General features: G+C 35.9%; 1 protein-coding gene across 1 annotated transcript in view; it reads left to right on the top strand.

The window, feature by feature from the left end:
- Positions 1-22,281, top strand: part of cta (Guanine nucleotide-binding protein subunit alpha cta) — a 64,985-nt gene that overhangs the window by 1,252 nt on the left and 41,452 nt on the right. The window lies entirely within an intron of this gene.

Here is a 22,281-nt window from a genome sequence, read left to right as displayed (position 1 = left end):
ATAATATGTCATACTTAGAAATGATTACCGACTTCGTTAATTTTTAACGAAATTTTAACAGCTGAACTGTAAAATCAGGCATTTTAATGTTTTAGTTTTAAGATTTCAAATTATGAAAAACTCCACCACGATAGTAAGCCTCGATTATTTAAACAAGGCTGACAATAGTGTTTTAAAATTAAAATTAAAATTTAGTGAAACAGCTTTTGAAATGTGGGTCAAAGTTTTAACGAGCAGTTATTAGTATTAATTTTAATCCAATTTTGAGATATTGCATGATAAATCCAACATTGCCGGCTACTTGACCGTCATCATGAATTAAATCGCAGCAAAATTTGCTTTAACGTTTCGGCCACTTTATCTGTTAATATTACAGATTCACCAACATTTTTTTTAAACTATATGAATTTGATAATAGTTAACATAATGTTATTTTTGAGTGACTACAGTAGTGAAAAGTGAGCACACTAGGTCATCTGAGTGACAATAGTTTATTTTGCGCGTGATATTTTTCCTATGCATTTGCCGTAGCGGCTATCTCGCGGCCATCTCTATCTCAAATTTATTAAAATGCGCTATCAATAGACAACTACTTTCATATTATATGTTAAAACTACGGACTTCGATCATGTTACATCTAACATGTAATATGCCACATACATTTGCATGTAACTTGTTTCATGTGACATGTAATGTGTAACAAAGTTGGGTTAACACTCCGAACACGATGCCTCCGGTAAAATGTGTAACGGAAAACCTCCAATGTTTGATAAATCATAGCTCAGCCATTTATCGACGAATTTCAAACTAATGGCTGCCATTTGAAACTGCATACTTAAGGTTCAATTTACTTTGATGCTTTTTGGAAAATTTCAAGAGCAGTTTTTTCCGACGCAATATTTCAGATTGAAAAAAGCTCACACTATTCGATTCCTTTTGATATTTTACACAAAATGACGCGACCTTTTAGCAATCTAAAATAATGCGTCGAAAAAAACTGCTTTTGAATTTTTAAAAAATGCATCAAAGTAAATTGAACCTTAAAGGATTTATTCGGTATCAATAGATTTTTCGATAAATTGGTGAGCAACGATATTTCAAACATTGCCAATTTGCCGTTACACATTTTATGGGAGGCATCATGTTAATATTACATTTCATTGGTCGGGTCAGCACTGGTGCATTTTTTTTCTATTTATGGATCAAAATTATAAATTGAGTGTCCAAAACATGAAACATTTAATATTATGTCTAATATATGAGTCATACTTAAACTTTTTACTGCGCAAACATAATTTTCTATGGATCAATTTCGTTAGTTTAAGGTTCATTGTTGAACGTGTTATGGATCATTTGCAATGTGTTTATGGGTAATTCGTACAATTTCTATTCTCATTCTTGAGAAAATTAGCAGTACATGTGTTAAATTGTGTTGCTAAATTTTACATAAAATATGGATAATATTGATATTTTTTTATGAACCATTCACACTTGTTTAAGGATTTTTACCGAGGTGTTATGGATGTTTTTTTTAAGAAGCGTTATAAATCATTTTTAAGTTTGTACATAAATGCAACCCTATGTTTGCCAGATTAAAGCTAGTATGCTCCCGACCAAACTGGTGTTTCACAGAATGAAGATACATCAGGGTGCACACTCGAGTGTACATTTTGCGGAAACACGGAGTTGGATCTACGGTGAGAAAATGTTGAAGTTTGATTGAGTGATTATTAGCTTTATTCTATGTATTTTAAGATGAATCTACTGAAAATTCGATTTTACTTAACTTCCTATATTAGAAAGCAAAAAGCGTTCCATCCCTGTTGTCAGGTATCGATTATCAGCCTCTACACCTCGATCCAGTGCTACAATTTTGAACTTATCTGTTTATTATGTAAAAGGGTCACCTGAGCTACTTTGCTAAAGACAGCAATTTCCTAAATTATAATGATTTTAAGATATAGCTTTTACAGGAAGTTCACAGCGCCGCACGGTGGAAGAATCCTGAACTAAGATGAATTCTAATCTCTACGCATCAAACTTAGTCCAAAATTACCCGTATTGTATGGTTTTAAAACAATATGTTGGTTTGAATTATAGGAATAGCATATGTACCGCTTTATCTCGCAACGAAATGGCCATTGTGATATACATTAATGACTCGATTTTGTCAGCCCTTCCACGCATCAAACTTTTATCTTTCAATAATTTTTCATAACCGTAATTCAAAATCTTTCTCATTAATCTTTAAGATGGATTATAAATACTCCGAACACGATGTCTCCAGTAAAATATGTAACGGAAAATTGGCAATGTTTGAAAAATCATTGCTCAGATATTTATCGATGGATTTTAAATTCGTGGATACCGAATGAATCTTTAAAGTCTGTAGTTTCAAATGGCGCCAATAAATTTGAAATTTGTCAATATATGGCTATGCTTTAATTTTTCGAACATTGCAAACATGCCGTAACACATTTTACCGAAGGCATCGTGTTCGGAGTGTTAAGGTATACTTTGGCGCAATAAGACCACCGAAAAAGCGCATCGTTTTCTTTGAATATTAGACAAGATTTTCAAACCGGAGGCTAGCCCAAAATTAAATAGTGTTTAAGCTGCCAAAACAAATGTTAATAGATACTTACATTCTGATGCCGTTAATGCGTATAAAACTCAAAGCTAGAAAAGTCTGGAATTTATTACTTTTTTTTAATCGCTGGTCGTTTCAAAACTGCTCAACAATATGATAAATTGACAATCGGGATAACGACATGCGAGGTAATGTAGCACAATAATTATCATTAATAGCTGTACCTTTTACGGATATGCATCAAAGTAATTTAATTTACGTCTGTAGGATAGATGAATAAACTAAATGAATGCTAATGAGTTGTTCCTCTACTAAATGGCTCGAATTAATCGAATTCACCGTACCGTGACCGATGAACCCATCCAAGAAATGTGAGAGTTTATTACAGATCTGCATGAAAAGTATACAGAATTTGCAATGTTCCGCGACATGGAGAGATTCTGTAAAGTAGTCGCCAGAAGGTTGTTAAATAATGTTGTAGTTTTTATGTTAGCTTATTTTAGAAACAAAGTTTGTTTCCCTAAATACATTGCATCTAGAAAATCATCTCATAAAGATTTTATACAAAAGTATGCATTCTGGAAAAACTTGCTTGTACGCTGCAGTTCATTGCCAGAACTGCCATTACATTTGATGTATGAAACATTGCATGTAAAAGAAAATTGTTTTCCGTGTATGCATCCTTTATTTTGTTTTATTTTACGCGTGGTGGATGCATAATTATCCCATTTTCTAGGACTTTTATATCGCAACTGGAACAAGTATGCTTCCACCGAAAGTGTAGACGCCAGTCAGTTATCTTGTTATGTCACAGGATTGATCACTGACCCTAAGACCAAAGTGATACATTCTCGAACTATCGAGAACTGTGCTGTCCTTGTTTTCGCAACTGGTTGGAAAAGCAAGTAACCCTAAAAAAAATTGTATGGTTAATTTGCTTAACGACATGTTCTGGGTATCATCCAAACCATTTATGGAATAGTTCAGTGATTTGGGTTATCGTTCGTTTATGGTTATTTTTTATTAGGGAAGGGGAGTTGGATACATAATTAAGAAAAACGCTGAACATTCTATGGCCTCTCATATAGTGACACACGACGAGATTATATTATGTTCAGATTAGGGCTTATTATATTATGTTCAGATTAGGGCGTTATAACATGTAACAAGGCTATCTTAATGGATGTTTTACTCCGATCAAGTACAAACAGGGCACTAACGTTTTTGGTAATTGTTAATTGCAATTTATCAATGCTGCAAGTTTTTTAAGAAGGCGATTCAATTCACGGACTTGTATGGCCCTTCGCTGAGCTGTTGAAAAATGAACTCCATGTTTTAAAGAGAAGGTATCTTTTTTATTTAAATTATTCTGTTTGATAACATAACTAATTTATCATGACACTTGAAATTATTCTTCCTCCTGTGAATCTTTAATAGCCGACGCCAGTGGTGTAGTGGTAAGCGTGACTGCTTTCTCGCCCCAATGGGTCTGGGTTCAATCCCAGCCGAGGTCGGTGGGATTTTTCTGAGGCATAAAAATCTCTGGTCACGTCTTCCTTCGGAAGGGAAGTAAAGCCGTTGGTCCCGGCCCATGTGTGTTTGAATGGGTGCGAATTCCTACGCAGGTGTGGAAGCTGCCATCCTGCACATTCGATTGCCGTCAATGGATGGCAATCGATGTCCGTCCTGGCACTAGATTGCGGAACAGAGACCGACGTTAAATAAAGGAAAGAAAGAAAGAATATTTAATAGCGGTAAATTCCACCTCGTATTAACTTTTAATATTGGCCCTGATTGATGATGATCTGCCAATTATATGCTTAGGATCGTATCGATATTGACAGTTGGTGCTTACCATAAGAGTATTAAACCAATCCAAGCCTATCCAAGTAACAATTTGGGTTTTATTACAGTCTTGTAGTTCAGGATTTAAGATACAAAAATGTTAAAAAATAACTAACAGGTAGATATCTCGTTTATATTCCGTACACATCCCTCACTAGTTATTGTAACCTCTAATTTCAATAAAAAGTATTGTTTTAGACAAAACATTTAATTTTGGCAGCACTGCTGCTCGATTCTTGGGTTTTGTTTATATACCACCACACTCTCATCCGCGAATTGGATTCGACCGCGAGTCGCATTCATTCTGGCTATCATCTCACGAATTCATTCGCTTGCTCGCATGATTCGTGTTTCGCGTAACTCGCACGGTTGCATGATGAACAGTTTCGAATGAATCGACCGACAACATACACATAACATCAACATTGACAGATAGACAGCCGAGCAGCTGCTAGTGTCCGTCGTCGATCGTAGGCAAGATGAATGTTTGTTATGGCAGGCAGGCAGGCAGTCAGGGAATATCGAAAGCGAACTCGATCTTTCACGATGCTCCTACCCTACCGCACGCGCACAAACACAATCCTACACTGGATCGTGCAAAATTGTTCCATCCGAACATGTTTATAATGGGCTATAATTGGTATTTAGCAAAGGCTGCCTCTATCCGTTTGTATTATTAAAAGCCGTGTGTTGGTTTATGCTGCTGCGCTGAGAGCGGAGGCTGGAAACTTACTTTCCTTTATTGCGCGCGGTTGAATAACTTCATTTTTCTGGCCGTTCCTGGTGTGTCAGCCAGCCTATGTAGGTAGCGACCTATACGGCGGAATAATGTTGATGATTATTAGGCTGAATGACTAATTAAAAATACACGCGCAAATATAACCTCAGTCGGTAGCACGATGACGTCCAGCCGCGTCCGTCCGTTGCTTTGTTATTATCATGCATAATATGTCGTACGAGAAGCGATGACTTTTTTGCTCAAAGCAGTGTGGCCGCGGAGATACCGACGATATCATGTGGCGAAGAAGACCACAGTCGTATGCGAGTGTGTATGATGCAAGATCGCGAACAGGAACTAGGCGGCATGAGGTGTGTGTATGATGTAAACAAGTTTACTAGGTCATTCCGTGAGCGGTGGGATTTGGGGTGAAAAATGGTTTGGGATTTTCCTTTGAATGATGCGGATCTCTTCGTGGGTCACAGAAAGGTGAAACACGAACATGATGTTGGCACATAATTTCACATTTGTCGATCAAGTAATGACATTTGATCTCCGTATAGCATGGCGAATGAGCTACTATGACAATCATGTATGATGTAATATGAATAAATGGATAAGTTTTTGAATGCCTCAGTGGAAACTCTTCACACTTAAATGTGGACTTCCTCCTGAAGTTGGAGAATTTTAATCAGAAATCCTAAGAAATGGCTTTAGAAAAAGGGTCCTAAAACATTTCAACAATATATTAATATGTGAACCAGTCAATGTTTGAAAGCTTCTTTGATAAAATAAACTAACTAACAAATTTCAGGCATTTCCAACATTGAATCAGTTTATCCTATTAGAAGCTTCACGAATTCCTGTAGGCCAGGCCTGCCCAAAGTACGCCCCGTGAGCCAAATCCGGCTCGGTGCCTTATACTCGTACCTGGTCCCCGGGTTGCTCTATTCATCCCATGTATCGTGATTCTAAGAGATATTCACTTTCATGAAAAACCGGTCATCCGGCCCAGCTCACTATTTTCATTGGAGGAACTACCGATAGTTTTCCAACCCACGAAATAATTGACAGTCTTAGTCCAATGAAGGGTATGGCTATCGGAAATGATCTGATGGAAGTAGTGACGATCTGAATGAACGATTTAGTACTTACATTTTTAAATTTGGAGCGAGTTTGTAAACGCTAAACATTCCTTTTTTATTTACACACTTACACTTCCACCTTAGTCAACCCGTTTTATAATGGCCAGAATTAACTTACAACTTGACATGCAGCATTTCAGTTAAGTTCGTTGGATAAGTGTGGTGCCATGAGATTTTATTTGTTTTGAAAATAAATTGCATTAGTATTGTAAGTAATCATATCACTCATATTTGTTTAAAAATAGTTAAAAAAAATACCAAGATCACACAGTTTTATGAAATCGTCCGAAGGTTCTTAAAGATTTCAGGACATTTCCAATTGGCGCAATTGAAACCCTCTATATCTCAGACGTCTGTAAAACTCACCAAAGCTCCACCCATGTAAAAATTTGTGTTTTATGAGGGCTCTGTAGACCATGACCATAATGCTATAAAACCTCAATAAAGCTTGCAATGTTACTTAGGTATGACCTTGTCGGACTCTAGACATCCCCGAAGCTTTTGTAACCCCTCCAGAGACTTTTTATTGGCTCTTACGATCTCCGAAGTGCATTAAATCCATCTGTAGTTCACTGACGCTCTCTCAGTTTCCCATGCTGCAAAACTTCTTTTCAATAACATCGTCCCTGCGGTATTCTGAGAATTTCAGAGAAGGGTAGATAAGTTTGGGGCCTCAGATAGCCTAGTCAGTAAAGACACGGTATTACCAAGCCAGAGGCGGCGTGTCGGTTCCCGGTTCCGTCGAGGAAATCCAGGGTGTCGGCTACCTGGAAAAACTTTGAAAATCAGGGAATCTCAGGGAATTTCATTTCAGACCAGGACACTCAGGGAATTTTCTTTAAATTCAGGAAAATAATTCCCAATCCTTCATCATAACTGCAGTACAAAATATAATGATATAACCAATCATGTTGGAAAGTGCTACAATTATTTTTTTTTAGAAGACAGACATGAGCTATTTAAATCCAGAGAAAAGTTCTTGGACTAGAAATATTTCTTCGAGGTTCTGGGACGTATTTCAGTTTCGAGATTTCATACTTAGGAACATTTTGAAGATTTCTCACTTATGTTTTTTTTTTATTAAAATACAAAGCTTTCAAGGATTCATATGAGGTTCAAAGAATCGGAAACTTATAAAAGATAGTATATACTATCTTTTATAAGTTTCCGATTCTTTGAACCTCAAATGAATCGTTGAAAGCTTTGTATATATATATATATATATAATATATATTATAAATTCCCGACACAACAACTTCTCGGATTTGAAACAAAAAATATCCAGACAGAAAAAACGAAAAATTATTAGCTTCCAAAACACAAACCAAAATTTGAGTTATACGACTTGAGCAAATGAATCCCAGATTTTTACAAATTTTCAGTATTTGTAAGCATTTAAATGTTAAAAAATTTCGAATCTACCAACATCCCGAATTTGATAAACTTTTTTAGAGCTATATAAGTTGAATTCTCAAATCACATAAAAAAATTACTTTAAAAAATATATTTGCTTGTAGATTTTAGATACCTATCTGCCATTTTTTTATAATTAAATTAAAAAAATATTATTTAAATTCCCCGTATAGGAAATATCAAAAATGTAAAATTTTGATATAATCTATAAAATTTGAATGGGCTACTAAAGGGTAGAGTTTTTACAGCTGTGGCAAGTTTTAAAGAAAGTTCCTGGTTTTATAAGATGAACCGTGGACTTCAGAGAAATTCAGTGAAATTTAAAGAAACCCAGGAAACTTCTTTGTCCGAAAAACTCAGACTTTGGCAGACTCAAAGTAGTTTGTTATTCAGCTAAGCTAAAACGAACATCAGAAAAACGCTTCGGAGACGTTCAAGGTCCTAACCTCAATCTACCTCTGGACCAACTGGCATGTAAACAAATGAAAAATATATATTTCTCTAAATTGATAGAGATAAGTAACTAGAAGATTTTGTATATTTTGGACTGATTTGAATATAATTATGGCTATACATAAAGTTTTCATAGTTTGTAAACATTGGTTCATGGTTCAAGTGAAGTTCAGTAGAATTTTTGGAAAATTCAAATGAGTATCAAAGGAAATAAAAGTTCATAAAATAAGTTTAGCAATAGTTTAGGGAACATTGATAAAGTTTGCAAACCTATGAATTCTAAGAACGTTATAGAACATCCACTTAATTCCAAGAAATTCAAATGTCATTTATTTAAAAAAAAAATGGTATCTAAAATCACTACTATCAACCGCAGTAGCAATGAGAGATTACATAATCTTTCTTTTTTTTTTTGTAAATTATTTTATATAAATTTGAAAAAAAAACTGGACGATAGTAGAATTCTAAGGGTATTTAGAAATAATTTATAATTGCTTGAAAATTTTATGGATCGACTGATCTGAATTGTTGTGAGTACTAAAATAACGAATTTAACTACATTAAGCTAATTCCTCTTTTTAATTTAATTAAATATAAAGTTAAAAATACCGTTGCCACTCGAACTTTTCCATAGCTTGCAATTAGTGAACTATTTCTATTCTTCTTCTTCGCATTTCAAGCTTATTGCATGTCGCATATTAGCTTATAGCGTGCTCTCAACTTAGTGTCCTAGATGCACTTCCACAGTTATTAATTGAGAGCTTTCGATGCCTGTACAATTTTTGCATTGGTATAATTGTGTGGCAAGTCCAATCATACTTCTATGCCCAGGGAAGTTGAGAAATTTTCCAACCCGAAAAATTCCTAGACCGGACCGGGAATTGAACCCAGCCACCTCCAGCATGGTCTTGCTTTGTAGCTGCGCCTTTACCGACTGAGCTAAGGGAGGCCCCAATTTCCATTTCCATACTTCCCTATTTCCATACTTTCCATTTAACTTCAATGTTAATCTTATTGTATACACGGTCAGGGTGTCAACTACCAGGAAAATCTGGAATTATCAGGGAAATTTTGTAAAGTAGATTCATTGGTGTTGCATCTGTTTCTATTTTTTTAAGTATTTGTTATGCTCTATTTTTATGGTTCAAAGTTTTGAAAGTTCAGAAGCTTGTATTTTTCTTTAAATCATGATTCTAATCTTTTTCGAGATCTCATAGTTTAGTCCCGAGATCATGAAAATCTTGAGACTTTTGCATAGTCGTAGAATGTTATTTGTTTTTCTTTTACTGTACCAAACATTTTGTAAAGGTTTAAAGTCGCAAAATCTTCGAATTTCGTTAATCCGAGTTTATATTTTTTTTTGTTCATGTCTCCGATTCTTTAAAATTCTTCAGATTTTTTTTACCATGATTGGAATTTTGAATTTCTTTTAAGGTTTTAAGAATAAGGTTTTTGTGATTTTCGGATCATAGATGGTGGTCAGCAAACCGAGAAAACCGTAAATTTGAAAAGTAATCAGGAAAACCAGGAGAATTGTATGAGAAAACCGGGAAAAAATCAACAAACCTTAATATCTGGTCACTGAATTATAAGTTAAATGTTTATTTGTTATAAATGAACAAGTTTACTACATTACTGTGATTCCTATATGGGGGTACACTTTGTGAAAACCGAAAATGGAATATGTAACAAAATTATGAAAGATTTTGAACGTCAATAACTCAGCTGCCACTGGACCAATTTCAACAATTTTATCACCAATCGACCAGATATATTTCTACTAGAGATGGGCAAAACAGTTCAGTTCACAGAACCGTTTCTTGTAGAACCATTCCGCATAAAGAACTAGGTTCTTTGGAACCGTTCTTCGCTCTTACAGATTTTTTTCGTTAGTTGTTTGTTTGAAAAAAAAAATAGAAATGGCAAAAATAAATTTCAATCAATTTGATAATTTCTAAGAAACTTTTTCTTCTAAATAAAACAACCCTTATTTTTGAAATCATATTTGAGTCTTTGGATTGTATTCAATGATTTATTCGGTGGTCGTTTTTACAGTAATATAATACCAAGATTTTCTTAAAGGTTATGATTAAGGAAAATAATTTTCGAAACGTTCGTGGCCTTCAATCTGCTCCTTCTTTCGTTGCATATCTGTCCTGTTTTAGAAAAAATGCGTTCGAATGGTACGGAGGTAGCGGGGATGCACAGAATTTCTTGCATTACAGTATAAAGCCTTGGGTAGATCGATTTCCGTTCTGCCCACCATGCTAAAGAATCATTGATTCTTGAGAGAAGAGGTTCTGCCAAGTATTTGTCCAGCTCGATACTACAAACAGCAACGGGGTCTTGCTCATTCTGCAACTTGCACACGGAATCGTCAAAGTCTTCCCAGAGTGATGATTTTGGCGTTGATTTCAACATCTCCAGTTGATCCAGTTTTATTTCTTCAGACGGCTGATCCTCCATTTGGTTTTGTAGTTTTCGTAGCAGACACTCATATACCACCTCATACTGGCTATCTGAGTCAAAACCTTGCTTCTTGAACCGCGGATCTAGAATTACTGATTAAGACACTACTTCATTTAAGACTCTGGATCCTAATCGCTTGTTTATTCCGTCCATCAGATCGTTTCCAAGCTTCTTCACTTTCAGTGGGAGGTCATTACCTAACAAATATTTTTGAACGCGTTGCTTCATAATTTTAGTCAGTAACACACTTTTGGACAGTGATACGTTCCATTCAGCAGAAATTTCAACTGTAACATCATAGAATACTTTTAGCCTACCAACAGAGTACTCAACTATGCGCCAATCTAGCCAGTTTAGTATTCAACAATGCCAGCGTCGAAATAACCGAATTTTTGCTAGTCAAAATCCGATCCAACATCTCGTAGGTAGAGTTCCAGCGAGTGATTACATCCTGTTTCAATTTTAATGGTGAGCAACGGAAGAACTTATTGTCACAATAGACGAGTGCATGGATGGGTTTGAGTTCACTCACTATTCATTTTATTTTTCAAATGACGGGACGGGACGAATTTTCGCGCAAAAGTGATGTTTTACCTCTTAACGCTTATAAGATAAATAAACATTGTTAGAGTAAACGTAGTCGCTAGAACCGATGGAAACTATTTTATATATCTCTACTCCAACAGTGTCCGTCATTTACGTGCATGCGAAAACAAGACCAAACAAAACAATTCTTTCTCTCACTATCTTGCATGAAGCTGAAAACATACCTGAGCGCCGAGCTATCGTTCGTTCGGCATACATGTCGTTCTCAGTCTTTTCAGTCCATTCTTTCACGTTCTTGCTCTTCGTTCGTTCTTTCTCGTTCATACCGGGAGTACGCACCACTCAGAACGAACGAGAGCGACATACACTCTTATTGTGAACTACCACTCTAATTCAGAACTACCGTTCTTTAAAAAAAGAACTACCGTTCTTTCACTCACTGCCGGGACCTAGTTCTTCTGAACCGTTCGAGAACGAAGCGCCCATCTCTAATTTCTACGCATCTGTTAAATTTAAGACTTTATCATTTTTCAAAATGTCATTATTGAAAATTGCACAAATGTGCAACTGTTGCTTTGATAATTAAAATGATCACCGCTTGCCTGCGAAAATCGATTTCCCTAACACTGATTTCAAAGTTGAATTCCATCCGGTCTCACCAAACGGTGTGTATTCAATCACCGCGTGGTGAGTCGTGGTGTTTTCCAGTACACAACGAAAGGCAAGCAGCTAGCTACCAGGTCCAATCACCGTTTGTAGTGGTGTAAGGTCGTCGGCATCAGCTGTAGCAGCAACAGTGCTTTCGGCGCGTGGCGTTGAACATTGTTCTCCAGTACACAACGAAAGGCTGCCTGCAAGCAGTGAGCTGCAGCCTACATGAGCATCCATGGAAAGAGCAAGAAGCTGCCTCGCTATTGATAGGAATCAGTAGCTTTTCGTGAGTTGCTGTTTGGCATCTATTTCAAGCGCGTCATACTAACAGAGAGAACCCCACTCAAATTCCGATTCCTACACAAAACAGAACCTCCTGCCGCAGTTAACAAATAAGATTTATTATATAAAACACGTAATCCTACGTCACCAATGCGTACAAACCCATAGAGCTGTCCCTTGTATAAGTTTGTCTAAAATTATATCAAATTGAACTTTTGCTCTAGAATCCATCTCTAAATAGGAAGGATGTCACAACTCTTTTCTTAGGAATTAAGATAATGTTTCAGTATAACAATCCAGCTTGAGATAGGTATGTCACTATTGATACTTATATTTGAATCAATCAGCATTGCTTAAATCAATTTCAACATTTGTCGCATATGTCGGTGATCTTAAGAAATTTTTATCCAATTGAGTTACTAACTGTAGGTTGCTGGGCAGCTCATTTTTAGTTCGATTTTCAAGCTACTCAGTTTTACATGAACCCATTTTTATAATTAATTTCCTTTTGTATAATTGTTGCATTCGTTTGATAAATTTGATTAAAATCCAAGTTTTTTGAATAATTGGTGGCACTCAAACCAGCTCTTTTTTATACATCTAACAATATTCTATATGCATTACTAAACCCATCGTGTAATTTGTAATAAGCTTACAAAACCCTTTATTTATGAAATAGGTCAATAAACGTTCTCAATGAGCTTTAATAATGGTATACTAGTATACCTCTGACATGCACTGATTTACGACAAATAAATCGCTTTATAGATTATAGATTTGCATGGCAATTTCACCAAACTATTCAAAGTGTTCAAAAGCCCCATCTCCCGACTACAAAGAAATGAAACAATCCCAACTCCACCTTGTTCGAATTTCACACCCATTCAACTCGATCCGTGTCCACCATGCTATTGACCTCTCATTATATTTGCCCAAAGCAAACCCATTCATCGCGCCCATCAAAGGTGAAAGGACCCCGATACGATTTGCGCAAATTATGTGCATCTAACGTTCGGTTGGTACCTTCTACTGATCAACCTCGCCTCAACCAGGTCCAGCTCGCACGTCTTCGTTTGCACTTACTACTAGTGACCGACTTTCGTTCCGCGCAATTGGTTCATTAGCGATCCATTAGCACCCCATTTATCATCGCACACCAGCAATGGTTTAGTAGTGTTGTGGCCGGGTTGATCGGTGCGAAAACTGCTCGAAAAGTTATGCTCTTACAACGCATTTCTGTCCGTCTTTCAAGCCAAAGCTGTGGCCTCGGTAGGAATTTTGAATGCATTCAGTTCGGACATGGATTGTCTATTAATGCTCGAGTTTTAAACTCAGACACGATAATTGCTAGGGATCACGAAATTGGAGCAAATGTTTGTATTCACATCTCTTTGCTAAAAGGCTAGCAGTGAAAGTATCTGTGATAGAAGTGATTGACAAGTAGACTTACATTTTTTGAAAACCAAATTGTTGCCCGCTTTTCGTTTTAACAATGAGACTTTGCATTCACTAGAACATGAAGAACTCTCATTCATTGCTGAAATTAACAATTTCCTTATCAGCCTCAATTTTACCCAGAAGAGTGAAGAGACCTTCGGATTTACCCCACGGATCATCACTCATTCATTGTTGCTCAGTATCATACGAGAGACTCGTTCGCGCCAAATTGATAGATGACAAATGTGTTTCTGGCTGATGACTGTGCGCTGCTGCCCCAAGGTCTCTCCGCTTTCATTGGAACCTCGTCGAACATCAGGGAAACGAGATGATTATCATCTGCCACACACGGCTGTTTCCCAACGGCGACGGCGACGACGACGAAGACGGTGGCATCGACTGACATTGACCCACACACCATACATACAGACGGCAACTTTTTGCTCATCTTTCTCCCGCTTTCTCGCGCGGGCCCATAGAACACATACTCGAGTGGACGTGTGTTACAAGTTGAGACAACAAGGGGGCATCTCGTGAGGTCGGATCGCTCTTTCTCCCTATCGCTGATACACCTTGTAAACAATGTTAATTACGCCAAGTCGAGGAGTCCAACCGCCAGAGAGGTCTGCGATCTAAGCTATGTGGAAGGAAAGGTAGCTTATTGAAAGTTGGATTATAGATGTTGGCGGTGAAAGAGCAAATATCGTGGGTAATTTGTGATCGTTTGTACTAGAATGTTCATGATCACACAGATTGTGCGCCTCGCGTGATAGGTGAGGAATTTTTACTTTCTTGTGGAATGCTAAGGAAAGTGGATAGTTTTTCTGGCTAAGCCGAGCTGCATTTTAAGATGCTTGTTCTACGGCGGCTCACAAATAGCCAAAGGGTAAACGATGGCGATCGTTAGTGTTACTTTCGCTCGAACGCTTGAATCGTGTATCCATCCTACGTGATACTATAATCCTTTAGCCGCTAATCCCAATATGATTATGTTGTGTTTGATGGTGTCGTGTTTCTTAATATTCGGGATCTACACTAGATGTTTGTTTCGTTTAACAACAATACACAACTACATCAATAATTTGGCACGAAAAAAAAGATCAAATTAAACTCAATGATCTTAAAAACTTTTCATAATTATACTCTCAATCTAAGAAATTTCACAACTTAGCTGAGCATAGGATCTTGAAAACATTCAAGGTTATATCGAAAAAAGAACTTGATGATATAGAATTTTCATCCCCGATGTGTTGAAAAAGCTATTCAAAAGAGAGTTTCGAAAAATTTCTCTCTTTCAGAAAAGAGTCATGATTTTTTTTCTAAATGATTCAATCTCAACATTTCCTAAGTTTCAAATTGTTCTTTGAACTCTCAAATTTTTTTCGATGTCTAGCATTTTGATTAATTGTGTTAGTTAAAGAATCTTAAACATTTTAATGTGCAACATTTGATCTAGAATCTAGATATTGATTTTTACGAATAACGAATCGTGAAAAATTTATTTTTAACCAGGATCATGAATTTCTTTTGCAAACAAAAAAAATCATACACTTTTCGATGGCTTTGAATATTTTCTCACTTTTTCGAAATCATAGATCTTGAGTTTCTCTATCCAGGATTTTGAAAACAAGTTCAATGTCTGAATTAATAGTATAATTTATCGATTCCTAAAGGATAACTCTTCATAGGCCATCATGCCTTCAAGACCTCTTTGGGATCACAGTTTTGTAAAATTTAAAAATTTGGGATCAAGTCTTAAACAGGTGCAAAGGATTCAATCAAGGAAAATTGATAAAAATATTAGTTCCGTTGGATTGGGATTCCTATCATATTTTAGATAATCTTAATTTGTAATAAACTCTTTTCTGTAAGGTAAGTGACGGTTTCGTCAATACATACCTATTATAGCCAGGGGGATAAATTAAGTTTAATGTTATTTACAATTTTCAATACATGAGATATAATGTTTCAGAGCATCGTTTGGCCAAAAGTAAGCAATGAAGGAACTCGCGGTGTCTTTGTTAGAATAACATTAACACAAAACAAAAATGACATTCCCGAAATCTTCACCATTCCAAAGAGAGGACTTTTCCCGTCATTTTGAGAGTACTAATGAAATATTTCATCGTGGGCACTTTTCATATATGGGTCAACTTGAGCGTTTGTTTCTATGGGTCTCTTTTTCTTCCACTTGTATAGAAAATATTGAGATTTTTGTTTTTGTTCTAGACTCCCTGATGAAAAAATAAGTAATACTGTCAACATAACGGGACCCTCTTTCGAATGGTGAAGCTTTCGGGAATGCCATTTTGTTTTTTGTTTTTTTTTTTGTTTTAAAGGTATTCTAACTAATGCACCTCCTGACGATACAGCAAGTTAGTTCTTGTTTTTAGCAACACAACTGCTTTATCTACGTTGCCAAAATCGAGACGCATTTACTGAAGAGCAATTTGAAATCATTAAACTTAAATAGTACTCTCTCTATTCTCAAAAAATATGTTCATGACCATAAACAAAATATAATATCGATTGTATAATTAAACAATTGTGATGAAATCGATCTTCAACTTCTCGAAAAACAAACATTTACTACACCCAACGGAGGAATGGAGGATTTTCATACAGTGAAAAATGAACGAAATTGTTTTAGAAACCTTGATTTAAAAAAGGGGTTTAGTGAACAAATTCCGAGGTCTCACACAAAACAAACATCAGCATTACGGACCAACAAAAACCTTCAATATTTTAGGATTGCAGAAAATTACATGAATCAGTATCAATTTTCAAGAAAGCCGGGAGAACCAGGAATCTGGGAAATAACCGGGAATTTGATGGGAACCTCAAAATATGTTTTAATACATTCAATCAAAGTGTTCGCTAGAACTATTTTACAGCCACAGACAGTATATGAGCAAGTCAAACTCGCACACTTTTGCCTGTCTATTTGAGGACATACCTCAAATCCCCCCATCCACCAATGCACTATGGGCAAAAATGGGTCCAAAATTACCCAAAATTCAATATCTCAACAGCACGCTGAATTTCAGCCATGAAAAACAACTTTTCCGAAAGGAGCCTTGTAGGTATGTGCTTTGGACCATTTTACCCCATTTTACACTACTTTTGGAGGAAATGTTTTTTCACAGCTCTATTTTTCGTAAAACATAAGCACTTTATGCATGGTTTTAGAATACTATGTCTTTAAACAACAGTTCATGATATATTAGGGAAATACGGGGTACACTTTATAGGGGAGTAAGGGGTTAAAGTGAAACCATAAAAAATACAATACAATCAATGTTTTTAATACAAAAAACATTTTTTTTTATATTATCATATTTTTTTCTGAAAAATACTATTAATTAACTTTCATTTGGTATTTTGAGTTCCGTCATTGGCCAAACAGTTCAAAAGTTATAAATTTTTGAAAAAAAAAACGAAAAAAAAAATTTTTTGACCGCCCTAATATATAAATAGTCACCCTAATGACAAAATAAAAAATAAAGGTCTAATATATTGCGATAAGGAACAAAACTACCAATTTTTACAAAATTCTGAGAACCACTATATCGTTTTTCTGTATATTGACAAAAAAAGTGAAAACTCTTTTAAAACAGGTAGCAGTAAATTAAAACTTATTTAACCCTAATTAACCTTAAAATTTCGAAAAAAAATTTATTATTGCAGGCGACCTTTGGGGTCATTCAAACAATCGCACCGTTCAACATTTTTATGAATTAAAATAAATTTAGCGAGGGTTCACTTTAACCCCTTACTCCCCTATAAAGTGTACCCTTTATTCCTCTAATATCTCATGAACTGTTGTTTAAAGACATAGTATTCTAAAACCATGCATAAAGTGCTTATGTTTTACGAAAAATAGAGCTGTGAAAAAACATTTCCTCCAAAAAAGTAGGGCAAAATGGGGTAAAATGGTCCAAAAACATACCTACAAGGCTCTCCGGTCTATGAGACTACGTGCAATCGATTCCCCGGACGATTTCCCTTCGGAAAAGTCGTTTTTCATGACCGGAATTCAGCGTGCTGTTGAGATATTGAATTTTGGGTAATTTTGAACCCATTTTTGCCCATAGTGCAATGTATGACCTAGGTAAAGGAGTGTGCGTTTGATGAGTATTGTCGGATTCGCTCAATATCAACTTCTATTTAATTTTCACACTGCCATACTTTAGTAGAACTATCCATCTTTCCTCTTCAGAACTTTCTCTTGCTAATAAATTATCGCACAGCTTCATGTTGATATTAGTATAACATTTCCAACAAATAATACCCCCAAAGTCTGATAGTGAAATATGGAGAGAAAAATATCACAACTCTGTCATTTCTTAACAGATTTTTTATCGATACATCTAAAAAACAACAAGGTTCGATGAGTTTTAAAAGATTTGGAAAACAAAACATATTCTAAATAAAAGTTTTTCTATGTCCGATGTCTGGCATTTTGAATATTTGTTTAAATTTAAAGATTAAGAGATTAAGATTCCAGATTTTCAAGTTTATAGTTCATTGAAAACAAAGATGAAATTTGGATTGAAGGAATTTTCAGCATTCAGGAACTAGATTAATAAGTTTTTCAGATCATTTTAAAATACTGCAGATGAATCCTTTTCATTTTTTAGTGATAATTTCATAATTATTCTGTCGAATATTCCTAGAGAATATCGTTGACAATTCTGAGGTGAACTCCTAGAAAATTCAAGGCAAAGTTCAAACGGGTTTTTCATATTTTGAAAGTGATCTAGACTAATATTATAGCAATTAGGATTAGGACTAGGAGCAATTTTTCCACGAGTATTTGAAACTTTCTAGAAGCAGTGCATCTCATCACACTTAAAATTAATATTTTTGTGGTGGTCTTAAATATTCGAATGAAAATTGTTGAATATGAATAACCGGGAAATGTTTCAGGTTTGAAACGGAAAAACCGGGAAAAAGTCGGGAATTCCAAAATGAAAATTTAGTTGCTACCCTGAAAATGGTTTTACTATAAGATTAAACACTCCTTAAGTGTTCATGTTGAAAAACTATTGAAAAAATGCTAATTTAGAATATGTACATGAAAAAATTTAAATGTTTTGTGTTGCCAAATCGAGACCATGCAAATTTTTAATGTTTTTTACGTGTCCCATTTGATTGCTAAAATTACGACAAAAAATGATTTCAAAAAGGTGGCATAACTATCAATAATATAATTTTGGAATACTTTTAGAAAACTTTAATTTTTGTGTTGCCTAAAACAAATACCATGTTACAAAAATCGAAACAAGTCAGAATTGAGATCCCGTTATAATTCGTACAGTTATCTACATGTTCCGGCCATATTTCCGAATCAAGTTGATCGATTTCAATAATATTTTTATTAGCGTTCTACGGGACCATAGTACCTGTCATTTTGGTGGTTGTTGCTTCCAATTTGATTGAGTGGGTACAGAGAATCTCTACCAAGGCGTAATTCACCGTATGTAGGGAAATGATTTTTTTACGAAAATTTTTAAGCAGTGGCGTGGCCCTAAACCTCAATCTACCTGTTCAACGACTCCAAAAAGCAAAAAGAAAAAAAATACAAAAATATTGTGACCAATGGTTGTAAATCAGTGAAAGTTGTTGAACAGATAAAAAGAGAGGTTACGCGACGCCACTGCGTTTAAGAGATACTTACCGTAATTTTTACAGGAGCCCAGTCTTTGGTCAGTCTACTGTAGACATCAAACAATTCAAGATCAACAATGAAAACCTGAATTAATCCACATATGATGAGATCTCTTCTTACACTCAATGTTCCCCGAACAAATTGCACTACACTTTCTTTTAGCGGTGGAAACTATTGGTTTCAGATCAGCTCAAGCTGGAATATTTATTTTTTGTTTAGTGCGTGCACGTTTTAACTAATTAAGGTAGATCAACTTACAATTTAGTGTAGGCTTCGTAGTTTTAGATTATATCCAATTTGATTTCCACTAGTAGGGTATAGTTTAAGATTTAGCAGCTAATTAAGTTCGAACGCTACAAGAATCCCTGCAATCACCATGATTCAATAATTGCCTGTTCGGATCAATTTTAGGTTAAGTTCAGCATAGAAATAGAATAATCAATTTATAGCTTACGTTTAGAGATTATGTAGTTCTGAATGTAAATGTATGTAAATCTAGTATTATGAATTCACTTGTTGAATAATTAATTTTAACAAATTAAATTAACGTATCCAGTCCAGTCCACCAGTGAATCCGCTTCAGTTCGCCCTTCACACGAGCTTTTTCCTTTACCTCCTTTTACCTGTCATTCATCACTGCTGTCATCGGCCGCCGCTGTCAAGGTCCACCGGTGCTATCGGTTAGATGACCAGCGTTGCTAGTTAGCGTAGCAACACTCAATATGACCAGCAATGATCTTATTTTTAAATTCCCATATGTCGCATGATGGGTTTTAGTTCGAGTCAGATTCAGGCCACTAGAGGGAGAATCCAGAACATACCCGAGTGTAAACAAAGTATACTAACTATAGTCCTGGATACTCAATAAAGGGTGTACGGAATCGAATTGCATCATTTTCAAATGGTTGTAATTTTTTAATCTTTTAAATTTGTCGAACCTCTTAAAGGAATCCCTTTATGAAGAGCTTTGAGCATAGAGGTAACTCTAAGACTAGTAGGTCCCGAAGAAACGTGCTCAACTTTTTTGGTCAGCTCTGGTACTATCTTCAGTCCCAAGCTAATCGATGCACCCCTCGAAACATGGGAAAATCCACGAACCCCTCATTTTATCTGTCAAACTTTCATAGAGAATCAAAACAAACATAGAATTCCGACTAGAATGGGATAAGTTAATCGTTTGCTTGGGACCAATAGGCTAGTCAAGTAGTGAGTCAATTTTAATTCGATAGTTTCGTATTGATTGTTTCTTTGAGTGTGTTGGTTTATTTCCTTTTAATTCCGTTATAATTGCTTATCTTTTGACAAATACGCGCATTTCGTCTACTACTTGCAGACTTCATCAGTGCCAAGTACTCAACACCAAGTTTGCAAGTAGTAGACGAAATGCGCGTATCTGTCAGAAGATACACTGTGGAGCGAAAATTTTAAATTTTGCATCAGTCTACTGCTCATCATAAGTTCGATTACCCTGAGGACGTCAGAAAGCAGAAGATGTCAAAGTTTGTCAAAAATACATGATTTGGCAAGTAATTTGCTTGTGTGGAAAGCGGAGCACTCCATTCGTGACAACTGGGACGATCAATGGGCAGGTATACCTTAAGGAATGCCTCCAAAAGCGTCTACTTCGACTTCTGAGGTCTGGTCCTACGCTTTTCTGGCCAGATTTAGCCTCGTGACATTACTCGAAAGATGTTCTGGAGTGGTACAAGGCTAAGGAGGTCAATTTCGTGCCGAAGCATCTCAATCCCTCCGAACGCACCGGAACCGGCGGCCAATTGAGAAGTACTGGGCCATCATGAAGCAGGCACTTCGGGAGTACCGTAAGGAAGTAAATTATTCAGAGGAAGATATGAAGAAAAAATGGATTCCACAAAAAAAAAAGTTGGCCCAAACGTTGTACAAGATCTTACACACTTAATCTAGCTCGGTAAAATCTCCAACAGCCGATTACCTCGGCATTTACTTTTGCTGATATCTCTGCAAAATATCTGTTTGTTAGCTGATATCTCAGCAAAATGTTATTTGTTAGCTGAGTCTCGGTAATTGTTTTACTGAATCTCAGCAAAAATAATTGCAGAACTACTCGGCTGTTGGAATCTCGGCGAAAAAAAATAAGTGTGTATGAGTAGTGTTAAGAGGAAAGTACGTGCATTTGGATATGGCAATAGAATTAAATAAAACGAACATGGAAAAAGTTAAATAATATGATTTTTTTATTCCCTGAAAGTTTGAAGATGATCGGTTGAATGGGTGAAGTAATCTTTTCTTGTGATGCAATTTTACTACCAATATTCTTGTTTTTTTTTAATTTTCATGCAATTTGAAGTGGTGTATCTTGGGTTTCATTCGTTTCAGGTCTGTTTTAGTATCATGGCCAAACAAACAAGGTTTTTTTTTTTTTATGGTTTTTATCAATTTGAACGATTAAAAAAAAACTCTAAAATTTATGGTGTAAAAAAAAAAGATCTTATTCCGGATTTGTATCTGAAGGACGAAAAGTGGAAGAGGCTGATAGGCAAACAGAAGGTCATCAAGATGGAGTGAATCAAGCGGGCCGCCATCCGGGAAGTTGAAGCATTTGAGTAAGGGTTGGTCGCCGGAAAGGGCCAGTAAGTGCTGCCAGTAGATGAATCAAGAGGTATTCGAAACAAAATTGGTAAGAAATGTCCATTCAAATCGATTTGGAAATAATATTTTTGAATCTGGAAGTGTGTTTATGATACCATTATCCATTTGATAAAGGTAGAGTGAACATGCGGGGCTTATTGTAAGTAAAAGTGACCTCGGAGTGGTCGTGAATTACCAGGCATTCTGAAATGGGTCACTGGAGGTGCAATAGAGCTAACACCTTCTAACTCCCGGACTAAACCTGCTTTAATTTAAGGGTAATAAAAAGCAGTTTTCTTCCATAATAACACTGCCGGACAGTGGGGGTTAGATTGTACACACACACACACACACACATGGCCCAAACACACAGGATCATGTTCCGGCCATATCACCGAAACCAGTTCACCAATTACAAAAATATGCAATACCGTGCTATGGGATCATAGTACCT

The sequence above is a fragment of the Ochlerotatus camptorhynchus genome, unplaced genomic scaffold (assembly GCF_037179485.1).
Source record: "Ochlerotatus camptorhynchus isolate MF236.1 unplaced genomic scaffold, CSIRO-AGI_Acam_v1.1 ptg000167l, whole genome shotgun sequence".
NCBI lineage: Eukaryota > Metazoa > Arthropoda > Insecta > Diptera > Culicidae > Ochlerotatus > Ochlerotatus camptorhynchus.
Note: the sequence above shows the minus strand (reverse complement) of the source record. Positions and strands in the feature narration are given on the sequence as shown.